General features: G+C 42.7%; 1 protein-coding gene across 1 annotated transcript in view; it reads left to right on the forward strand.

The window, feature by feature from the left end:
• The window catches only part of LOC119660232 (zinc finger protein MSN4), a 660,817-nt gene that overhangs the window by 84,729 nt on the left and 552,342 nt on the right, over positions 1-23,746 (forward strand). The window contains exon 2 of the mRNA XM_038068678.1: positions 1,085-1,153. The gene's annotated coding sequence lies outside the window, so the exon portion shown is untranslated. The remainder of the gene's footprint in view (positions 1-1,084; positions 1,154-23,746) is intronic.

Below are 23,746 nucleotides of genomic sequence, written 5' to 3' on the forward strand. Positions count from 1 at the left end.
TGGTGAGGTTTAAGCAATACTTTGTACGCATGGGTTCGTATCCCCCAATAAGTACCCTGGACTGCTCCTTCCCTGGTAGGCCCGCCCAATATAGTTCCCTCAACCGTTTCTCTTCGTTTCTTAGATTCATAGCCATGAAACCGTTTCCGATTCCACAGAAGGGTTCTGGCCCGTGTAGAGGCATCCCTGCTTCCTTCTTGGCTAGTTCATCCGCTGCGTCATTGCCTTCCAACCCAGCATGGCCTGGAACCCAAAGTATCCAGACCTTGTTGGACGAGCCGAGTGTATTCAGTCTCTCAATGCATTCCCATACCAGTTTAGAGTTCACCTGGTTGGACCTAAGTGTCTTGATCGCTGCTTGGCTATCGGTGAGAATAGCTATGTTCTGCCCCCTGTAGTTCCTTTGCAAATTAAAGGAGGCACATTTGTCTATGGCGTAAATTTTCGCCTGGAATATGCTAGTGTACCTGCCCATTGGCTCAAAGTACATTTTCCTTGGACCAATGACACCGGCACCCGCTCCTTCTGCTGTGAGGGATCCGTCAGTGTACGAAGTAATCAGTTGCTGGTTTAAGCCGTATGTCACAGCCACGCTCTCCCAGTTTGCCTTGTTACTCTAACGTGTTTCAAACTTCTTATCGAAGGGAAACCAAGTTGTCATGTTGTCCCTCGGTATCAGTAATTCGGGATACCGCCTAGAAAGCATATCAATCTTTCCTTCGATTTAGGCAGCTCCCCGCCTCACTCATATTCCCGGCCATCCTGAATATTGATCTCCTTGCCTGCATCTGTATGTGCAGATGAAGAGGGATTAATCCCAGAGGGACCTCCAGGGATGCCGTTGGGCATGTCCTCATTGCCCCACTGATACACACGCAAGCCAGCCTTTGGAGCTACCTATGTACATAATTCTCAGTTTAAATATGCTCACCTCTTTACTGGAGCTTTCCTATTGGTCTGTCTAGATCCCGATCAGTTAAATAATACTGAATATGGAGAATAGGACATACTTTTCGCAACTATCTTCGTACTTTTTATTTTCTTATCAACAAAACTATTTATTCAACAAGCTCCTCTCTTCCAGGATACCATCGCTCCCATTATCATCATTAACCTGCCCTACATTAATCGTACATCAACAACTGATATCAAGGTAAGTTCATTGAATTGAAACAACAGTATCTAGGAAGTAGACAAGAAGAAAAAGATCAAAAGTACCGACTCACACGTCATGGCACCATGTTTCTTCTTGCAAAACAGTGCTCCAGGTTATAACTAGCATCGCTGCACCAAGAGGCAAGGAGCAACTGTTATGATGTTTCTGGTGATGGATTTACCTTGCCAACATGTACACCACACAGTCCACATGCTAACGGTACATTGTCTAAAAATCTGTGGTCAACCAATTAAAGAATATAACGATTAATTTCATGTCGTGTTGTATGTCTTGTTGTGAGAAACAATACAAGAGCCACTGTTGAATTCCTTATTAGTGAGTACAGTTTGTGAGTAAATAGGCTTTTAGAAGAGATTCAGGTACACCATTAGAGATGTCTTTTAATCATTTCTTGCCGTCATTTTTGCAGATAAAATTAAAGAAATTGGGTCAAAACAGTAATATCCGAACTTATCTATTTCATTTTGGAGAAGAATTCAATCAAAAGTAGACCCTTTCATTATACCTGAAGGTGAACCTATCGAACATTGCCTATTTTAGTACATTCTAGTAACAGTCTCAAAAATATTTTAGACTTGGTGGTAACATTAAATGCAGCCTTTTCATTTGATCCATCTTGTATTTAGTTGAAAAATATTACCTACCCATTGATGGAACTACGAGAACTCTCACTTACGAGATTAAATTGGAAATTGGAGCTAATTTTTATCTTCCAGACTCCTCTTGCTAACAGGTAGGCCCAATTAGCACCAAAGGTGGAAAGGGTTACAAATTACTAATGGAACCCTTGCTAAGTCTACAAACGGCTATCGATTAAGTCTATCATTTGCCTTCAATAAAAATAAAGCCATTTAGTATTAAGCATTAAAATATTTCACTTTCCAATAAGATTGGGGGAAGAAAGAAAGTATACGCTCTGCAGGAGCAGCAGCTACTCTAGGGACCTATGCAAAGCCTATGGTAATCTATATCACGAAATTTCTCCATGCAGACTACTACAAAGCGGTGGTTCAAAAGTGGTATCCTAGCGGTATTTGAAACGAAGATATTGCATTAAATCAATGGAGTAATACGTTATGATCACATTCAAAATGAGGACAACCACAATCGGTATGATTTTACAACCATCATCGTTTATATGACCTGGGAATTGGCGCTAATGAGAACGTATAAAGGAAGATTGGCTTGAATATCGCTATCGATGAGAAACAATTCAAGTGTTTCTTGACTTACTAGCTACCGACAAAGCCCCCTGCAGTCAATTGTTGACGAACACCTAGGCATAGTGATCTTACGTCCAACTTAGCTTGCAATTTTACCTAAAATACGGCCAATGTAGTAGTTATAACGCAACCATCAACTTGTTCGCTTAAAGTATCATCTGTTCATCCAGTTGACCATAATAATAGGAATAGCATAACAATAATATCAAAGAAATAAAATTCATTCATATGAAACCTGAAGATTAATTGATTTGAGACGGGGTAGGGGTAGCAAATTCGGAAAAATTTATTCAAACAAAAATATTAAAAACGTAAATGATTCTTGCATGGAGTGAAAATAAATCCAGTCAATCAATGTATAAAATGTTGCCAGTCATCAGATCCTGTCGCCTTCCGTGATTCAATTTGTTTTGGTATATCCTCGGCTTCAATGGCGCTGACCGGTGAAATTGCTCTAAACGTCGGCAATGCTTGTGGAAGTGGAGGATGAACGAATTTCTCCCAACCGTCCTTCATGCTCGTCGATTGGTAGGCGAAGTACCATTCTTGTCATTCTTGTCGCAACTGAACACTAAAGCACACAGGATGCTTTAGTGCCGGCTTTTGGCAAATTGATACACATCTCTCTCGCATTTTCAGTGTCAATTTTATCGTAAAAATCTTTGTAATTGTCCGCTCGGTTAAAAACGACCGTTTTCTTTGCTTCTCGATTGTCATTCCTAAAAATTTGCCAATTGGCCCGGTTTTGTTCTTTCCATGATGTTGATATAGTCAGTGGAATTGAAAAGCATCGTCCCTCCCTCTTCGCATTTATATCGGCATCACGAGTCATTTTTTCTAGTCATCAACACCTGAGATGGTGAAAAGCCCCGAGAATCATCCAGCTACTTTTATGTGGCCTAGCACTTAACCAGCGTGCTAGGTCAGCCTAGTCGACCTTGTCAATTGAAACGAGACACCGAATTGACAATGTAAAATTTTATTTGAAAACGATGAAGAAATTATGCAATTGATGTCCTTGTTCCAGCACGTTTTTCATTGTTTGTTACAGCAAAAACTCCAACTTGGCTGAAGTGAAGGTCGACGATGTTCCACGCTTATAGGACGAGGCAACCTGGAAAGATAGAGGAGAATACCTTTTAGATGATACTCAGCATTGTAATAGTTCCGTAATTGCACATAACTGCAGTATATACCCCTTGTTATCTATGGAACCGATGATCTGTCGTTGCCACTCATCAGACATTGATACCCTGTGATGAACCACTTGGTGCAGTTGGTGGCCTCGATATTGAAACAATTTGATTGTAATTCCATCGGTGATGCCGACTTGGTGGTCAGGATTTGCCCGACGTTGCCATTTGGTGACACCTCAAACTCCGACATTCTGGTGGCTGCTCACCTACCAAAATAGTCAACCCATCGCACCAATATGCCCGTAAACTTGGAAATCGGATTTCCCTCTTTAAGTGTTACTGGGACCTTGTTATGTGCGGCTCTGTGTTCGCTATGATTTCGTTATCAGGGGAGATTTTTGAGATACCGCTGTTCTTCGAGCCCCGAGCATTATGCCGAACGATACAGTGAACCGGGTCTATATTTGCCCATCATATATTTTGATATTTATCAAAGCTGAGAGGTGGCAAAGCAGTAATTTAGAATATAATATAAAGGATGATTCTACCAAGTTTGGTGAAAATCGCACTATGATTAACAACGTTATAGTAGGTCAAATTTATCGTGTCAGAGTAAATTCTAAGACTTTAAATGTCAGTAAAGTGACTATTCTGACATAATATATGCACATACATTACGTGCTAGGTACAAATGGAACCTAATATTTTTATATAAGAAATACACAAAACTTTTTATACCTGAAGCGTCCAGCTTTCGGTTTCCTGACTTGTTTTTAATCAATTTTAATGGCTTCTGATGTGCTTGTAAAAAACAAGAAGACAATTCTTAGTCAGGAAACTGACGGCGTAATGGTTGAGGGGGTAGAGCGTCAGTCTGCCAATCTCGCTGGTCTGGATTCGAATCCCGGCCATCATGGGTAGCTGCGTTCGTTTTGAGTTTCCCTCACTGCTGTGAGTTTATCACTTCACTTCACACTTCACCAAGGAGTGAACAGGAGGCACTAAATCCATATTCAATTATCATTGGATATCTCTCTCACACTGGATTCCTTGCTAGATTAATCTACACTAGTGTATAGTGTTTCTTCTCCTCATACTCTAAATGTCACTCCTTCCCAATTTTTTCTAAATAACATTTGATCATCTATTCAAAGTAGATCATTTCACTATCTTTCTAAAGACCCTCTTTAGGGTGAATTTTGGTTATTCTTATCGTTCTTTTAAATTTCCTCTTGGTTAATTTTCGCAATCGGATGTTTATCGTAGGTTTTGTGTTCGTTATCTATTTTCGTGTTTTCCATGCAACTAGTTGGTATTACCAAGGTGAAAAGCTCCGCCTGCCTTAGTAAAGAACTGCAGGCATCTAGGTTTTGCACTGAGGTCCACCAATTTAATATTTGACATCCTGGCCTGAGCCATCGTTCGATCTGTGGCAAGATCTGCTATGCAGTGTGCAGTTTTACCCTGGCTGAAGAGTTGGTGCCCATGTTCTACAAGTTTTTGCATCGCTTGTCGCAGAGAGAAAATCAGATCGGATCTGTTATCATACTGACAGCGTCCACTTGCAAGATATTGTCAATCTACGTGTCATGACCTTCGGCGGATTAAGTGCCAAAAAAACCTCAAATCGGTTCAATGTCTGCCTGTCTGTCTTTTTTGCTTGACTGGGATACGCATCTGGAATCTTGGACACGCATGCCGAACTCTTACCGATCAAAACCTTCCATATTTTCTCCACAGTCTCTTCGTGGGACCGCCCTTCTGATATTGCTTCGCGGGACTGTTCAGTTCTTAGTTGTTCCCTTTAAATGAGCTGCTACTGTTTTGCGTGGCATTAGTTGCGGTAGCTTCCCTTCTGTGCCTCCGCTTCTGCTTCTTTTAGTTGCTGCTGGATCGATTTCACCATTGTAACTACCGCGTCCTATGCTGTATTTGATTGCATCTTGAACCATACCAGATTCTCCACCGTTAAACGGGTATTTAGCTCTGTTTCAAGGTTTGTCCTTGAGCTTTTGAACCTTAGGTAGGTAAAGAAAACGTGTTCTGCATCTGTGGCTGTACTTTCACACGTAGAATAATCGGGCGATTCATTGAGACCGAACCTGTAGAGGTACTTCCTGTACCCACCGTGTCTGGTTAAGAATTGAATCTGTGTGTCCACCGGCCATTCTCCGCCTAGTCCCACGCTATTTGTCATGAAGTAAATGACCTCATTCGCTCACTTTGCTTGTTTTGGGTCACTTTCTGATTCTCGTACAAACGGGTTGCCTCATCGGTTAGAATATCCGCTGGGATTATCCGATCACGCATGCTACCTCAATGAAATGTTGTAAGGTAGGCGCAACATGTTCGGGGAACGCTTAGCCGATAGGAAGCTTGAAGCGATTTTCTCCGATTTTTATTGCCGACGTTCACACTAGTGCCGTGTATGGAAAAAACGAGCTGATGATTGATGATAAAAGAAATCGTCAGTTGTGTTTCGGGCCGCCTATATTTGAAAGTATCCTTGCCTGTGTTGAGTTGATAGTCGCCGCATTCTACCCAGCAAGCTTTAAGTGAGGTTTAAATCTCAGCTCCTCCCAGGTATTTCATCGACCGCTGAGAGCTAACAAAATGCGCTCCGATGCAAATTTCAACAGTTTTCTGTTTCCGCAGCTTTCCAATTCCGTCTTGTGTTCGGCGGACTTCAGCCCGTAGTCTTAAAGCCAAGACTTGATCATCCATAGTCCCGTTTGTATATATCTCTACTTCGTCTGAATGATTGGATGTTATGAGCACACAAACTTGATACCATTCTAATTGCTAGTTTCAGCATCTTGCTGGGGATTCGATCAATGCCGAGGGCCGGGGTATCCCAGATCCTTCTTAATGCTGCCAAGACTTCGTCTGAGGTTACTGGGGGATATCTTCGGCGCTCATTGGTATCATTGCAAAGTAGTTTCCGGATGTTGGGGAAGCAACATCAAAATTAGCTCGGACAATAATCTTGGGCACATAATAGGAGGTGACCTTTTGCCTTTTATTGCCGACATAACCCACTTGTACGATTTTCCCCATGGATCGGAGTCTGCCCATCAAAAATGCGCATGTAACAATAATTTTTACTTTTCGTGATGGCCCATTGAAACTTTTTGGGTACTTACTTATATTCAAGGTACCTTTGTTTATACTCTGCCGTGTTTCTTCGACGTTGACTCCGCCTTCTGTCCGTCTGTCTTTCACACGCACTTTTATCAGAAACAGTTTCATCGATTGACACGAAACTTGGTGAGAAGGTGGGAACTGTGAATGTTCAAATATGAAGTGAGTTACATCTTCTGGGTTGAGATTAAGGAGGCTACTTTTCGACGCCTGTCTTAGTTTTGACATTTGTTGGAAAGGCGGGGAGTGAAAGAGGTTGGAAGTGATGATTTCTTTAACGGACGCATTCTCAGAAACTACTCAATTGAAAAATCTGTAAAAAAATTATGAAGCTACCTCTATGTGGTGTCCAGGCCTCAAAATACTCTCCATTTCGATATCGACTCAAATTAACTTTGGATTACTAACAAAGATACAGTAGCTCAAATTTGTCTTTACCGTATAAATTTCTTGCAACCCAAAGTACTAAATATCGATATCACACTAAAGTGAGTAGTCTGACATGCTAAGTGTGTAAAAGAATACGGAATAAAAAAGCACTGGTGCAGAAATCTGCACCACAGTTTGGAGCATGCATTCCTTATTATTAAAATAGTTTTCTCCTCAAACACTAGTAAGTCTTAGACTTACCCCTAAATTAAAAAAAGGATTGAGCCTGAAAACGTCCGGCTAAAAAAGGTGATTTAAATTAAGGGAATATTCTCCGAAAAATGCTTATACCAAAAATCAAAGGACATCACGCTGATGCCTCTATATCATATGTAGGACTTAGAATACCATCCATACCCACCTGTGTTGATACTATAAATACGTTAATATAAACCGTATTAGACTTTAGGTCGTCATACTGGAAAGTCTGGTAGAAATCTTACTATTATTAAAGGATTTATAGCAGGTCAAAATTGTCTATGTTGCTTAAAATTACTGAAATGGAAGACTGCATACGTACATAGAATGTCACTTATTACATTCAAGTGATAAATCTGACTTACTTAGTATATCTACGCTGCGATCTTTGTACACATATTCTTATGCTAATCTTCCTGTACCTCATCTTTTAATGGTACAGAAGGACCAGATGCTTAGCTTTTGAAGGGAAGCTTCTCTTCGGAAACAATTGATAATACTTTTTGAAACACACTATCAGCCCTGTAGCCTGCCAAGAGCACAGTCTATCTTTGTTACTTTTTAATATGCCTCAGATTGCGTCAAAGTCGCATCTTTTTGTCGCAGTCAATCCATTGCAATATCACACAGTGTTGTGGACATTCCTCGGAGAATGTTTTCTTCATCAATTTTAACTAATCACCAGCTTAATGCATGAACAATATCGAGAACATGAATTTCTGTTGCATCCAACATCAATCATTGGAACCATCCAACATCATGGAATAATCTTATTTGCCTCAGAAAAGCCGGAGGTGAATAGATGACATGGTCATACATGCGAAGTGATGCTTGCTGCGACCATGACGCTGACGACAAAGTATCGTCAATGCAGAAGAAATCGGTTGAGACGAACGACAGCTATGCCGTTGGTACCCATAGTGATGATGACGATAATTGTTGTGATGACGATGGTGATGATAATAAATTCATAATGAAAAAAAGTCATCACCTTCTAGGGAAAACTCATATGTGGTACAGTTGAGGCCAGCCCCGAGTTAAACTAGATATATACTATCGGAGTGAATGATAATAACAATAAATAAATTGAGTGGGTGAGGTCTGGATTTGCATATGCATAAGGTTGCATGTTGTGTTGCTACGTTTCATATCATTTTGCATTTCCTAGTGCATTGAAACGGTGCTTGAGGAAATTGCTGGAAGTTCTTGGACTTGAAGTGGCACTGAGATAAATCAGTTTAAAGTACCGTATATAATTACCTATCGGTTTAAACAAAGTAGCAACCGTAAACCATTGCATTTACAACCAATTTCCATTTAAATTTATACATTTAAATTACACTATACAGACTTCGTTGAAATTCGAAACACTCTGCAAATTCTCGTCTCTGGAAGCCACGCTGGCTCCTTTTCCGGAAATTTCAAGAAATGGCCATTAACATTTGATGTGAAATTTAATTTTTCTTTTGGCTGAGAATATTTTTTAAGTGGCTCAATTGCTACAAGAATTATTCAAAAAAAAATATAAATTTCTTAGGCCAACCAATGTCAAAACTATCACCCGCTTCGGAAAGTACTAATCGAGTCGTTTAATTTGATACCCAACATGACTATATTCGGCGAAAAAAATTTACATCCGCCTTTTCATGTAAGGTGACCCCCCCTTAAACTCAGAGTGGAATTATATTAATGACTGCCTGCACTCATTCGCTCAGTTGTGAGGTCTACCAACGAGGAATCGAAAAGCTTTCAAATCAGCTTTCAGTGTACCTTCCATAGGCTAGGATGTCCGTGCCAATCTTAACTGACGAGTTATCATCAGTGCTATTGGGACGATCGGTTCCTCACACCCTTTTCACTTCTATTCTAAGATGATTGCTGGTTGATACTTCTTGTGTTTTCTAATGGCATTCAGTATTCATTCATTGCATATTAAACTTAAATTTCAGGATCAAAGAATACTTCAGAAAATGTTTCTTCAGGTTTAATAAATGAATAAATAAATGGATTCTTCTGGAAGCAGTTGCTTGTAGTCATATGAATCTCAAGGGGGACAAATATGTATCTTCGAAAGAACAGATAACTCTGGACTATATTGAATATGGTTACAGATCCATAAGATACTTGTTTAAGCATTGAAGTGTGTTAAGTCGGCATTAACTTGATGTCGGACCGGACCAAAAGGAGAGCAACTATTGCCTCTATTTTCCGGTCCACGGAAAAGTTTAAAAAATAATAAAAATTATAGCACCCAAAGCTTCAAGGCCTCCTCCCAATAATGAAACAAACCTTTTGGACGTTGAAGGGCAAGGCCCTGGCAAAATCAGTTGTACACAAATGTATTAAATGCACAAAAGCCAATCCTAGACTGCTTACTTCGTAAATACCGGAGTTGATTTTTGAGCTCCACTTCATTACCACTTCAACATCAGGGGAAAGCGCCATATAAAAACGTACATAGCGATGTTCTGCTGTTTTGCATCAAAGGCAGTGCACTTGGAGCTTGTCTCCTATTTGTCACCAGAAGCATTCTTAGGCGTACTCAAAAGATTTATTGGACGACGAGGTCAATGTGTCAATGTTCTGTGACAATGGGACAAACTTTGTAGGTGCAAGAAATCAACTGCAGGAGGTCACGGAGCCATTTCATTCAGAGTTGGCTCAAAAGACCATCATTCCACAATGCAGCAAAAAAGGTATTGACTTCCAGTTGATACCATCCAGAACACCGCATTTCGGAGGATTCTAGGAAGCTGCAAAAGTGGTAAAGGTTTGCTGAAGAAAACTATGGAACCAGACACTTTGACTCATGAAATCTAGAAACGGCCAAGCTAGGTTTACAGTTTCGTTTCGTAGATAAAAAAGGGGGAGTAAGTTACTCCCCTTTTGGTCCGGCATAAAATCAATACGGACTTCGGATCCCGCAATCAGATCTGGCTAAGCTTTAGATTGGCGTATGGGCGGATTTACGTTCATTATAATTCACACCTCAAATTTTGGGAAGTATACTATATAAAGCAGCATTCAATATCTGCTTCCAAGGCAAAGGTGCGACTGCGTCCTACAAGTTGCCTGTACTCTTATTATTATTATTCTGTTAAGGAAAAGTCGCACCGCGTCCTTGAAGAACTAATGAGCCCCTTTTACTGGTTATAGTGTAAAATGTTAGATATTGCCTTATGTTTGTAGTTAAGTCTAAAATTGATAGACCAGTAGCTTACTCCATTGTTAAACAACGGTCTTGCGTTCGCGGAACCACCAACCAAGGTTGTCGACGAAACCGTGGTTAATATCGAGGCGGGTATAAAATTCTTCGATAACGAAACCAAGGATGAAATTCGTTCGGGTCTAACAAAAATCATTCGGAATAACGCGCCGTTAAAGATTTGTAAACGCGACTTAAAAACAATACCTGAACTTCGTAATAAACCGCTATACTTTCTCAAGGCGGACAAGGGGAACAACGTCGTCGTCATGGAAAAAACTAAGTATGACCAGGTTGTTTTTCGAAAATTGGAGAGTGGAAACTTCTTCGAACTGAGGAACAACCCACTGCCCGAATCCATCAAAAAGGTTGACCGAGCGTTGAAGGAAGCTAGTGTGGTATTCCCGAATATTGGGCGACTCCGAATGACTAATCCTGCGCTTCCAAGAATCAGATGTCAGCCGAAGATCCACAAGGAAGGAGATGAGATGCGAGAAATTATTGCGGACTCGAACTCACCGACGTACAACATAGCCTAGTGGTTGATTAATGAGTGCCAGAACCTGGGAACGACGAATAGTAAGTACTCAGTTATTATTATTTTGTTAAGGGAAAGTCGCACCGCGTCCTTGAAGAACTATTGTGCCCCTTTTACTGGTTATAGTGTACCTGTTGATCATAGTATCTCAAGCAGGCCAGTAACCGTTAGGAACTTTAGTATGTTCCCCACTTCCAGAAGTTTCAGCTTTGTATCTGGTATTAAGTGTTCTCCCAGATGTATCGACCTACTTTGCACAAGTGCTGGACACTGTCCCAGGACGTGCATAGAGGTTTCGTCCTCCTCCTCACAGAACCTGCAGGCAGTGTCCGTAGATATCCCTAGCTTCCCTAGGTGGTAGTTCAGCCGACAATGACCAGTGAGAATTCCCACTATGATTCGGAGGTTCTTTTTGGTGAGGTTTAAGCAATCCTTTGTGCGCATGGGTTCGTATCCCCCAATAAGCACCCTGGACTGCTCCATCCCTGGTAGGCCCGCCCAATATAGTTCCCTCAACCGTTTTTCTTCGTTTCTTAGATTCATAGCCATGAAACCGTTTCCGATTCCACAGAAGGGTTCTGGCCCGTATAAAGGCATCCCTGCTCCCTTCTTGGCTAGTTCATCCGCTGCCTCATTGCCTTCCAGCCCAGCATGGCCTGGAACCCAAAGTATCCAGACCTTGTTGGACGAGCCGAGTGTATTCAGTCTCTCAAGGCATTCCCATACCAGTTTAGAGTTCACCTGGTTGGACCTAAGTCCCTTGATCGCTGCTTGGCTATCGGTGAGAATAGCTATGTTCTGCCCCCTGTAGTTCCTTTGCAGATTAAAGGAGGCACATTTGTCTATGGCGTAAATTTCCGCCTGGAATATGCTAGTGTACCTGCCCATTGGCTCAAAGTACATTTTCCTTGGACCAATGACACCGGCACCCGCTCCCTCTGCTGTGAGGGATTCGTCAGTGTACCAAGTAATCAGTTGCTGGTTTAAGCCGTATGTCACAGCCACGCTTTCCCAGTTTGTCTTGTTACTCCAACGTGTTTCAAACTTCTTATCGAAGTGAAACCTCGTTGTCATGTTGTCCCTCGGTATCAGTAATTCGGGATACCGCCTAGAAAGGATATCAATCTTCCTTCAATTTAGGCAGCTCCCCGCCTCACTCATGCTACCGGCCATCCTGAATATTGATCTCCTTGCCTGCATCTGTATGTGCAGATGGAGAGGGGTTAATCCCAGAAGGACCTCCAGGGATGCCGTTGGGCATGTCCTCATTGCCCCACTGATACACACGCAAGCCAGCCTTTGGAGCTTATGTAATTCCCTGGCTTGTGTGCTGAGTTGGGTTCTTTCTGCCCAGATTACCGCTCCATAGGTAATCATTGGTCTTACTATTGCAGTATATATCCAAAGTAGTATCTTCGGGCTGCAACCCCATTTTTTTCCTGCTATGGATCTGCAAGTCATCAGAGCCCTCGTGGCTTTCCGACAAGTGTTTTCGACATGTGTCTACGAACGATGTTAGGCAGATTGGTCTGAAAGATTTAGGGTGAAAAGGATCCTTTTTACCCGCCTTCGGAATAAAGACCACTTTTGCCCGTCTCCATGCCCTTGGTATGTAACCCAGTGCTATGCTCCCCCTTACCACCCTCAGAAGAGACTCTAGGATAATTCCTAGGCCTCTCTGGATAAGTGCAGGGAAAATGCCATCTGCTCCGGGAGATTTCATTGGTTGAAAGGTTCCCACTGCCCATCTTAGCCTAGCTTCTGAGCATACCTCTTTTGCTAGTTTCCAGCTCTCTTTCCTTCCCCTTTTATTCGTTGTTGGGGTGTCAGGCAGATTATTGTCGCCTGCCGCCGAGGGGTAGGACCCCGGGAAATGAGTTCTGAGAAGCAGGTGTACCCTGTCCTCCTCATTCTCGGTGAATGTCCCATCTTCCTTTTTCAAGCAGACAGAGGATATTCTCCCGTCTTTGGCTACAGCCTTGTACAGCCTAGTTGCATCTGTGATCTGTTCAATCCCTTCACAGAATTCCCTAAAGCTGTTCCGTTTCGCTTCCCTGATGGCGTTGCTATACGCAGTCAGTGCATTTTTATACCTCCGCCAGTCCCCGGTTCGTTTTGCCCGGTTAAAGAGTTTTCGTACCTCCGTTCTCATTCTGGCTAAGTTTCTGTTCCACCATGGTACATCCCTTGATGACTTGACTGTCTTGGCCGGACAGCTGGCCTCATATGCGTCAATGACGATTGTGTTGAGGTCTTCCACCACCGTTTCTAATTCTAATTCGCTCCTGATGTCACCGCTCCCTTGAAGGTGGGCAATGTTGTTGCTCAGGTGCATTTTGTAGGATTCCCAATCCGTTCTCTTGTGATTCCTTATTATTCTTTTTATTTCGGAGTTACCCTCAATGTCGAATCTGATTATCCTGTGATCAGACATTGAGGGTTCATCCGACACCCTCCAATTCCTGACCATCCCGTTCATTAGGGTATTTCCTAGAGTTATATCTAGTACCTCTTGTCTGGTGCTGGTCACAAATGTTGGAGTGTTCCCTACGTTGTATATTTCTAACTTATTACTAAGAATAAATTCGAGAAGGTACTCACCTCTACGATCAGTGTCACTGCTTCCCCACACTACGTGGTGGGCGTTGGCATTGCAGCCGAGAAGAAGTGGTAACGCCCTCTCCTCGCAATACTCCGTCAGCTTTGCGACTTGTTCCGGTGGAGCCCGGCTCTCGTCTCCTGGGAAGTATCCCGATGCTACCACTACCTTTCGAGTGCTCCTCCTGGCTTCCAATGAGACTTGGATAGCCACAAGGTCCCCGGTTAAGAACTCTGAAAGACATATGTATTTTAGATTACGTTTGAGAATTATGCAAGCTCTTGGTTTTTCACAAGACGAGTCCCAAATTACCTGCATGTCTCCTCCTTGCAGACCGCGAATCTGCCCCCGGTACACCCAGGGCTCCTGAGCCAGCACTATTCCAATGTTCTCCTTGGAATTTGCCCTTGCAATCACTGCAGATGCAGCTCTCGCATGGTGGAGGTTTATCTGGGCTATCCTAGTGCTGGCCATTGGCTCCGTTATTGTTTGGAGCTCTTCTCCACTGTCGGAGTGTCACCCTCCTCCTCCGACATGGCGCTTTCCTGCGCGTCGCTGTCCACCCCGAGCCCTAGCAGTCCTAGGTCTAGGTCGTCCAGCTTCTGCTCTTCACTGGGCAGCAGATCTATTTCCCTGGTTGATCCCGTTCTTTCCGCCTCTATGGCTTCCGCGACTTCTTCAGGGACCTCGGTAAGTTTTCCACCCGATGCCTCCTCCGAGGTCTCTTTCCTTGGCTTTTCCTTGTGCACATGCACGGGTATGTTGCCAAATCGGTAGTTGATATGACAACTCCGACGTTTAATTGCCTCTAGGGATCGGTCATCTACCCCGATCGTGAGGAGTTTACCCTTTCCCTCCACCTTGCTTCTGAAGACTCTCCATAGTCGAGTATGGAGATCTTCGTTCTGAGCAATTAGGAGTCTCATGAGGTCTTCTGTTACTATTGCCGCGGCCTTTGGGAGAAAAACTGTCACCATGTGGGCTCCTGGTATATCATCTCCAGCACATGTTGACAGTTCCACCCCTTCCCAGCCTGGCAATCTAGGAATTATGGTTCTGACCCATTCTGCGGTACCTTCCGTCGCGCAGTCCACCAGTATAAGGCCTGGTCGAAAGCGTATCCCGGTGAACACCAGTTTCGACGTCCATCCCTTGATCATCTGCTTGACGACAAGTTCTTCAATGGTTTCCTGTTCCTCCCGAGTGAGTATTTGCTCGGGAAACCTTTTTGGCAGTATGGCCAGTCGAATGCCCTTGACCGCACTAGCATAGCTAATGCCGGGCTTCCTGGGTCCTGCCTTCACTCCTGACCTGCCCGGGTTTTCTCCTCCCGTGGGTTCAGGTCTGGGTTTTTTGGGAGCATTCCCTTCATGCGGGCTGATCTCTGCTGCTCCCCGCTTTCTCGGCTCCGGTAGAGATGGCTTAGGTCTGTCCTGAGCCTTCTTAAGGGCCTCTTCTGGTTTCAGGCCTTCCTTCAGATAGCGCAGGTACCATTTAACCCCGGCGCCACTGAGACCTGTCTCCTTCCTGACGTCTGTTATATTTATCTCAGACGTGCTTTTGCTGGTCCCTGCTCTTTGAGCAGTGGTGTTCGTTGGCTGTAGTCCATGCAGTATACCAATGCTCACCTTGGATCCACTGCTTGACGTCCCAACTTCTCCCTTCTTGGGTGTAGTCACCTGGCTTTCAGTAATTCGGAGACGTGCCTCCACCTGATTAACCAGTTTTGGTGCGGTACGGGGCCCCGCTTTTTTGGTTTTTGTTTTTTTTTTCCAATTTAGTACTCATTTGATTCCCACGAGTATGGGGGTTAAGAGGTCCGCCGTGCCATAGCCCCCCGTAGCACGGTAAGATCTAACTTACTCACTGAGGCGACCAGGTATCAGTGAGGCTCCGTTCGAATACAGTCAGTTACCCCCGACTGCAAACTATCCAATGGGCACGGTTCGCATGACACCCTGGATTGGGGGAGGTGTTTTTCGACTCCCCAGTCTAGATCCGTAGCGTTTTGTTAATAGTAGGGTCACCTCGTACAGGGTGTGGCTATCACCACTCACTAACGGTCTTGGTAGACGAGAGGCTTGGCCCCTGAAAAGGCACACACCGTCCCAGAGGAGAGACAACTCATCCTTAGATAAAGATAGGTTGGCCTCAGGGAGCTATGTTCCGCATCAGTCTATCCTGCAGTACACTGCTTGACCCCAAGTACTCAGTTGCTAACTCCCATGAATTAATAGAGAACCTGCAACGCATTGAGAGGATAGGTGACGACGAGGTGATGGTGTCATTCGATGTAAAGGCATTGTTTCCCAACACACCAGTAAAAGAGTCAATTTTCGAACTCGAGAGATGGCTGAACCAGTTTGGATCTGGCCCAGAATGGAGAAGAAAAGGTCGTATCTATGCTAACCTTGCCAGGCTCTGCATGAACGAAAACTATTTTACATTTCGGGACAGATTCTACAAAACTACTTCGGGAGTAGCGATGGGGAACTCCTTCTCGCCATTACTCACTGAAAGGTTCATGTTATCAATCGAAGAAGAAATTGAATCGAGAGGAATAATGCCTAAAGTATGGTTTAGGTATGTAGACGACATATTTGCGATCATTGGAAGGGACGACATAGACGTGGTAATCTCCTCTATAAACAAGATTCATAATAAAATCGAGTTTACACTAGAGGTAGAAAAGGATGGGGTTCTACCTTTCCTGGATATAAATGTCGTCAACTCCAATAGAAAGCTTAAGATCGAGATATACCGTAAGCCTACAGCAGCGCGGAGAACGATACCGGTAACTTCACATCACACATTTTCCCAAAAAATGGCTCCCTATAATTCACCGACTGATCACATACCCTCTTTCAAAATACGGGTTCAATAAAGAACGACAGTACATTATTGACACCGCTATTAAGAATAGGTATAATTCTCAGACCATTGAGAAATTGATTGGAAGGAAAGTCAGGCAACACAATAGGCATGCCTATACAACGCTATTTTCGCAGCAGAAGGAGGCAACCACCAGACGAATAAGTATCCCATATTCCTACCTATTCAACAACATCAGGAATTGGGTAAACAAGTACCAACTGGAAATCGTAGGTTCGAGTCGATCATCCATCTTGCGGAGTTTACTGGGAAGCGTTAAGGATCCCTTGGGGGCGAACGAAAAAAGCGGAATTTACCGAATAACGTGCAGCGACTGCAATAAAATATACATAGGACAAACGAAACGCCTGATAACGACGAGATTTGATGAGCACATTAGGGAAGCGGTAAATTGTGTTCGGAAACAAAAGTCGTCCATAAAGTCGTCAGTGGCAGCGCACATAGTCGAAGAAGTCCATATCATTCAACGCGATAACCTTGAGCTCTTGCGGCATACAAACCGAACGACAACCTTGGACCCTTGGGAAAGTCTAGAAATTCTGAGAGAAGACGCGATGCGGTTATTAAATACAGATTTCGGTAATTGCCCCTCAAAATTAATAAGACTTGCCGCGGTAACTGTTAGGAACTTTAGTACGTTCCCCACTTCCAGATGTTTCAGCTTTGCATCTGATATTAAGTGTTCTCCCAGATGTATCGACCTACTTTGCACAAGTGTCGGACACTGTCCCAGGACTTGCATAGAGGTTTCGTCCTCCTCCTCACAGAACCTACAGGCAGTGTCCGTAGATATCCCTAGCTTCCCTAGGTGATAGTTCAGCCGACAATGACCAGTGAGAATTGCCTGTCCCCTGGTACTAAACTGTAAAGTCGTCTTCGCTTACTTTTCTTTAACTTGTTAATTGTCAAACATTCATTTCATGATACCAATAAAATTTCAATCAAATAGTGGCATACATTCCATTGAGTTGCTTTTGGTTTGCGCTTGATTTTACCCTTAAAATGTTTCATGTTAACTTTCGCAGAAAGTATATCTTAGTCCTATCTACAAGCTACAATTTATGTTGCCTATCTGGCATATCGCCCATCGCCAAAGTGTGCCAAACAACATGCTGTTCTATAAAAGAACATAATTTCTTAAAAGTGTTTTGTGGCGATAAGCATCAACGCTCGGCCATATCTACAGTTGCTTCGAACTTGGTACCAATCTGGTTTTTTCCACGACAGCTTTTTCCTATAAGTACACCAATTGACATGGCATGACCCCGGCACTAACAGCACCACTCTCTTCGTCAAAGATATTTTGACTTGTGCGCAATCTGATGAAGAAGGCAGAATACCAGACTTATGTAGTTAACAATAGTATATTGGAACACTATCTAAACAAGCATCTAACTACTATCTGGTAGTGTGCCGTGGTATGGTGTTTCATTGTTGAGCTCTTGTAGCAGAAGTGAGGCCACGCTGATGGGCTAGCGGTCTCCTCTGCCGCCATTCCATATCTGGCAAATATGCGACACATGTGAAAACTGCAGGATGTGAAATTGTATTCGATTTAGGAGTTGATAGACAAATCTATTACATGCCTCTGAGTGCCATACGTGGAGATGAATGGAACAAGTCAAGTGAGCGCACACGACAGACTCCCACCTTTTTGCTGTTTCGTTAACATGACATCAGCGTCAACGCCATCATCATAGTCATCATCGCAGTCATCATTCTCATCATTGTCATGGCGTTGAATGCGGCGTGGAGTATGCTTTCTTGGCGGGTAAGTTACCGTATTGTTGCTGCTGGTCAGTGCTTTCCAGAAGGCTTGCTGGGAATTAATGTGGTTGGGTTCGAGTAAAGTACAATTGAATATTACAAGAAAATGTTGTCTTATACTGATTTATTGATAATTGTGTTGCTGTTTACCGTTAAAAGCTTCATTTACTTGGTTTTGCCTATTGCAATTCAGAAAATTACCCCAACCGAACACAGAAATTTCAAAAGGAGTTCCTGGTTCAATTTTAATGAAAAGAATTATTTTGTCCTTCTCGATATGTTCAACTAACCGTTGAACGTTTTAAAATATTCAAACATCCAAACCACTTTGTAGACAGATATTTTAAGATCCGCCCCAAAACTGAGACTAAGAACTGCTTCCTACTACACAATCCCATAGCAAACGGTCCTCTTTTCGTGAATATGATTGAGACAGAGGCTGAGGGTCACATATAATATAATAATATAATAAAACTAATTAATCTATAAAATCCTGTCCTAATGTCTGATTTAGAATTTTCCAGATGAAATTCCGAGTTTTCCAAGCAATTTTAGAATTTTCGAAGTTGATTTTAGCCTTTTCAAAGTCAATTTCAAAATTTTCCATTTCAAATTCAGACTTTTTCATTCCAAAATCAGAATTTTCCATTTCAAATTCAGAATTTTTTCAATGATCTTCGGTATGGTTTTATACCAATATGACTGGTATCACAGGATTGCCGTGGAGCTGAGAGGGAGAAATCTGAGCTTCCCATCAATTTTCCATCATTGTTTGTTTTCATGGTCTGGGAGAAAAGCAATCCGCTCAATCTTTGCTGTTTTTCATGGCTTCTAAATAGAAAATCGTCTGCTTGTGACTGAAATTAATTCCATTATTTCATGCAGAACCTCATTAATGTCCACTGATAATCGTGAGGACGTACCAACCCGGAAGCCAACTGAATTGCTAAAGGATGATTCGGTCGAGTCTATTGTAGGTACACCCTCCTCGATAACATTGGATTATAGAAGATATATTTTTCATCCGCAGTGGAAAGAACGTTCCTCACAATCATCTTAATTTTAGAAACAGCCTTCTCTGCTGGATTTAATTGCGAAAGTATGGACGCCTCCCCTACCCATCCTCCCCCCTCAGGGGCTTTTCCGGTGAGTCCTAATAAAAATATGGTGATTATTAAAAATCGTTAACTTCATTTAGACATATATCGGTATTTCGAAGGGTATTTTGAGGGCTGAAGGTAGTATCATAATATTTTAGGTTTATTGTGTTGAATACTTTCTGAGGAAAAGAAATCACCCCGCACTCCTCCTATCAAAACCAATACCAATACCCGCTTTTTAAAGTACTCATCAAGGTTTTCATTTGATACTCGAGATGACTACCTTCAGTGAAAAAACATTTACCTACCTCTTTTGCATGAGGGGACACCCCCCTTAAACTCAGCGTGGAACTATGTTTACTCACTGAATACGTTGGTTCCTGCCATACGGTTATGTGAGACTTTTACTCAATAAAATCACCTCCTTCCCGTTCGCATATATTTCGCGGGATTGCCACTTTGGTATTACGTCACCGGGCAGGATCAGTTACGAACCGCGGTTCGTGTTGATACTTATGAACTCCCTCTAAAGTTCCTCTTTCTTTAGCGTATTATGGATCGCCTTCATTAGTTTTTCCATCGCCCTTCAAAATGTTTCAGAAGCTAACATGTAGTCGACGATAATCCCGGGTAAAAACGGCGTCCTGGCGAAAATTTCTACTTCCGCCCTGCGTGCGAAGAATCTCGGGCAGTTAAAAACAACATGTTTCACATTCTTATGGATCATGACATACGTCAGGCAATATGAGGAGATGTCACGTTCAAAGCTGAATGCACGATACCCTCCGTGTCCAATTAGAAATTGGGTTAAGTCGTAGCTCCTCGTTTAATCCACTTTGCAACGTCTAGGATGATTCTGTCCAAGTCTTTTAAGAGAATCGTTTTATCATTTCTGTCACTCCTGCATCTGCGTGCCAACTGTCGACGATAGGCCTAAGATTCGCGTCAACCCCCGTTCGGAAAAATCTCGACGGGGACCATACCTACTATCATGTATGCTTCTTCATCGGGTATTGTACTGTAAGCGCATGATGTCTGCAGAGCACTTAACAGGTATGGCATTCAATCTTTTTCTTATTTGCTTCATGTTCCAGTACCGAAGCCCAAACAGGAGCTACATTAAGCAAAATCAAGCTAACGATTCTGGAGATATGGAGCAAACGGATTATTTTGGGCCACCTATATTCGGTAATATTTTCGCCAAACAATGTTGTAACTCCAGAAACTTTTGTGGCTAAAATTTTAAGATATGACTTGAAGTTTAACTTTTGGTCGATCATGACTCCCAGCTATTTGAATGCAGATTGCAAGTGGATTGTTTGTTCGCCAATCCCGATCTTCATCAACATTTGTTTCCTTCATTTGTGAGCGTCAAATCAGCGCCTTCTGATCAAGATCCCAAATTGCCTAGTTTGTCAAAATCTTGATCTAGCACGATAGTTAGTTAGTTTTGACCTCAAAATTCCATTGCTCATTATTATCCACAGAAGAAAGCCGGGGGCCGATCGAAGCCCGCTGTGGCTTAGGTCCACAGTCCAAATCCTAATACAATAGTCTTTCGCGGAGATACTCTATGACGATGCGCACCAGGTATTTGGGAGTGCCTAATTTGGCTAAAGCTTCTATTATTCGACACCACTTTGCAGAATTAAAAGCATTTTCACATCAAGAGTAACAATCGCGCAGAATTTGTTCGCCCCCATTGCTGCATCTGCGATTTTCGATCGCATTAACAGTAGATCTCGTCTTTCGAAATCCGAATTGTTTGTCCGGCACGCTACCCTCCCTTTCCGTGGTCGGCGTAAGCCCATTGTAGATAACGCGCCCAAACAGTTTGCCGATGCCGTTCAATAGGCGTATAAGCCTATGAGACGAAGGATCGCCCAAAGGCTTATTTGCCATCAGAAGTAGCACCAGCTTCTGTTGCTCCCACTTTTCTGCAGAAATCCCTTCTTTGAAGCACCTCGTCAATATTTGTGCGGACCAATTTGGCACTGTCTTGGCTGTCACTAGCAGCGCCTTAATTGGGATACCACCTAAATGTGGAGTTTTATTTTCTACAATCTTTTTCGCGGCATCAAGAACCTCTTCTTTGGTTACCTTACTTGAGGCTTTTGAGAACAGAGGACTAATGATATTTTGCAGTAAACCAGGGTTTTTGAATGGCGGTGAGCGTTAATCTTTGATCGATGCCATGACTGTTTTATACGCACCTCCCCCATGGGTCGGACACTGCTTCCTTTCATAAAATCTTGAAGAGTTCAGGTTATTCAGAAAGGTAGAACACCATCTGACTGGCAAGAAAGTACTACAGTTCCAATATGGAAAAAAATGGCAGTTCAGCAGAATGTTCAAATTACCGCCCGATCCGGTTACTTTCCCATACCATGAAGGTTTTTGAACGCATTTTAGACAACCGTATTCGCCAAATCGTTTAAATAATCGCGAATCAAACCGAATTTGTCAAGTACTGCGGAACTACTGACGCAATACACGCTGCGCGGTCACTCATGGAGAGACACCGTGAGAAACATCGCCCTCTTTTTATTGCATTTCTCGACCTTTAGCAAGCGAACTAATCTAGTATGCTCTACAACAGCAGTTAGTGCCAGAAGAACTCGTGCGCTGGGTTCAATTGCTCTATTACGATCTGAAAAGTAAAGTTGGAAGTGTGGTGGGTCTATCAAACCGCTTCGTTCTCTGTTGGTGTTCACCAAGGAAGTGTTCTCTCACCAGTCCTCTTTGTTCTTGTTATGGACACTGTCACGGGGCGCCCTATACACTGCTTTATGCAGATGATGTTTTCCTAGCGTCTAATAGCAAAAATGATCTCGAGCAACTAGTCCAAAAATGGAATGATCGCCTCGTGCAACACGGCCTCAGATTAAATCGGAATAAAACTGAGTTTTTGACGACTGACTTCCATGAAACAGTCACAATCACTGACAATGGCAGTGATTTGCCCACAATTGAAGGATTTAAATACATATATCGGATTAATGCTATCAGCAAATGGAGAGCTGCTTTATGAAATTGCTTCACGCATTAGCGCAGCCTGGTTGAAGTCACCTACGTCGATCACAAAAAACAGCAGTTGTGCTGTTTTTTTGTGATCGACGTATCAACGAACGTCTCAAATCTAAAATTTATCGCAATGTCGTCCGTTCCGTCACTCTCTATGGATCTGAGTGTTGGCCGACTATAAAAGACAATGAACGGCGTCTTGCGATAATGGAGGCGAAGATGTTGCGTTGGAATAGTGGCGTGACACGTTTTGATCACATTGAAAATAAGGACATCTGCGATCGATATGGGGTTGCATCGATCGTGGAAAAATTGCGAGAGAGGCGTCTTCGATGGTATGGTCATATAATTCGTGCTAAAGAGAATCCTCTTTCCGAGATTTGTCTGAATGTCGAAGTAGATGGAAAGCGACCAAAAGGCCAGCCGAAACAACGATGGCTTGATATGTTGTATAGTGATTTGAAAGTTTTGCGATTGCATCTTGGTCAGGCGAAACGTATTACGACGAGCCGGCCCCGCATCTGAATCGGACAAAAGCTGAAGAAAAAGACGAAAATAAATCACACCATTGCTGAGAGCTTCAACAACTCGTTGTTGCTTTTTCTCGATTAAGCATTCGCATACCCAAACATTCATGCGCGATATGTCCAACACTTTCCTTTGATATCTTTAGAACCTCTGCTATCTCGATTAACTCCACTTTGCTCATGCCAAATTATTTTCTGGACCTTTTTGGTGTTTTTGTCGGTAACAGCCTGTTCGGGGTCTCCACTCTGTGTGTCGTCGCCGGTGCTCGTTTCTCTTCGTTTAAACTTAGCAAACTATTTCTCAACAGTTGATTTTCTTGGAGAAAACTCCGAATAATATTTATCAAGCCAAGCCTATGCCTCAACAGTAGTTTTTTTCGCCAGAAAGCAATACTTGATTAACACAGGAAATTCCTTTTTATCCATTTTACTCAAACTAACAACGTTAAAATGCTCCATTCTGCAAATTAACTTGTGTAGTCCGACAACTGTCAAAATTGTACACGTGTCCTTTAAAGGTAAGGGCTAACTAAAAGTCATACAGATTTATTATTAGCAGCGCCATCTGTGTGTTGGCCTATGAAATTTTCAGTTCACCTGGTATTGCCTGTAGTGAAGCTGTTACTCGGAAATATGCATATCTCCTATAAGCCAACCTTTTAGATATTTATTTTATGATAAAGAAGGTTGACCAGTTGGAAGTATCTTGCATCGATGTTGGTGGGTTTTTGCTGAAAAAATTTTACATCATTTTTTTTTAGTGAACTCAAAACGTTAAAAACGGAATATA

This window comes from Hermetia illucens, chromosome 6 (genome assembly GCF_905115235.1).
Source record: "Hermetia illucens chromosome 6, iHerIll2.2.curated.20191125, whole genome shotgun sequence".
Taxonomy (NCBI): domain Eukaryota; kingdom Metazoa; phylum Arthropoda; class Insecta; order Diptera; family Stratiomyidae; genus Hermetia; species Hermetia illucens.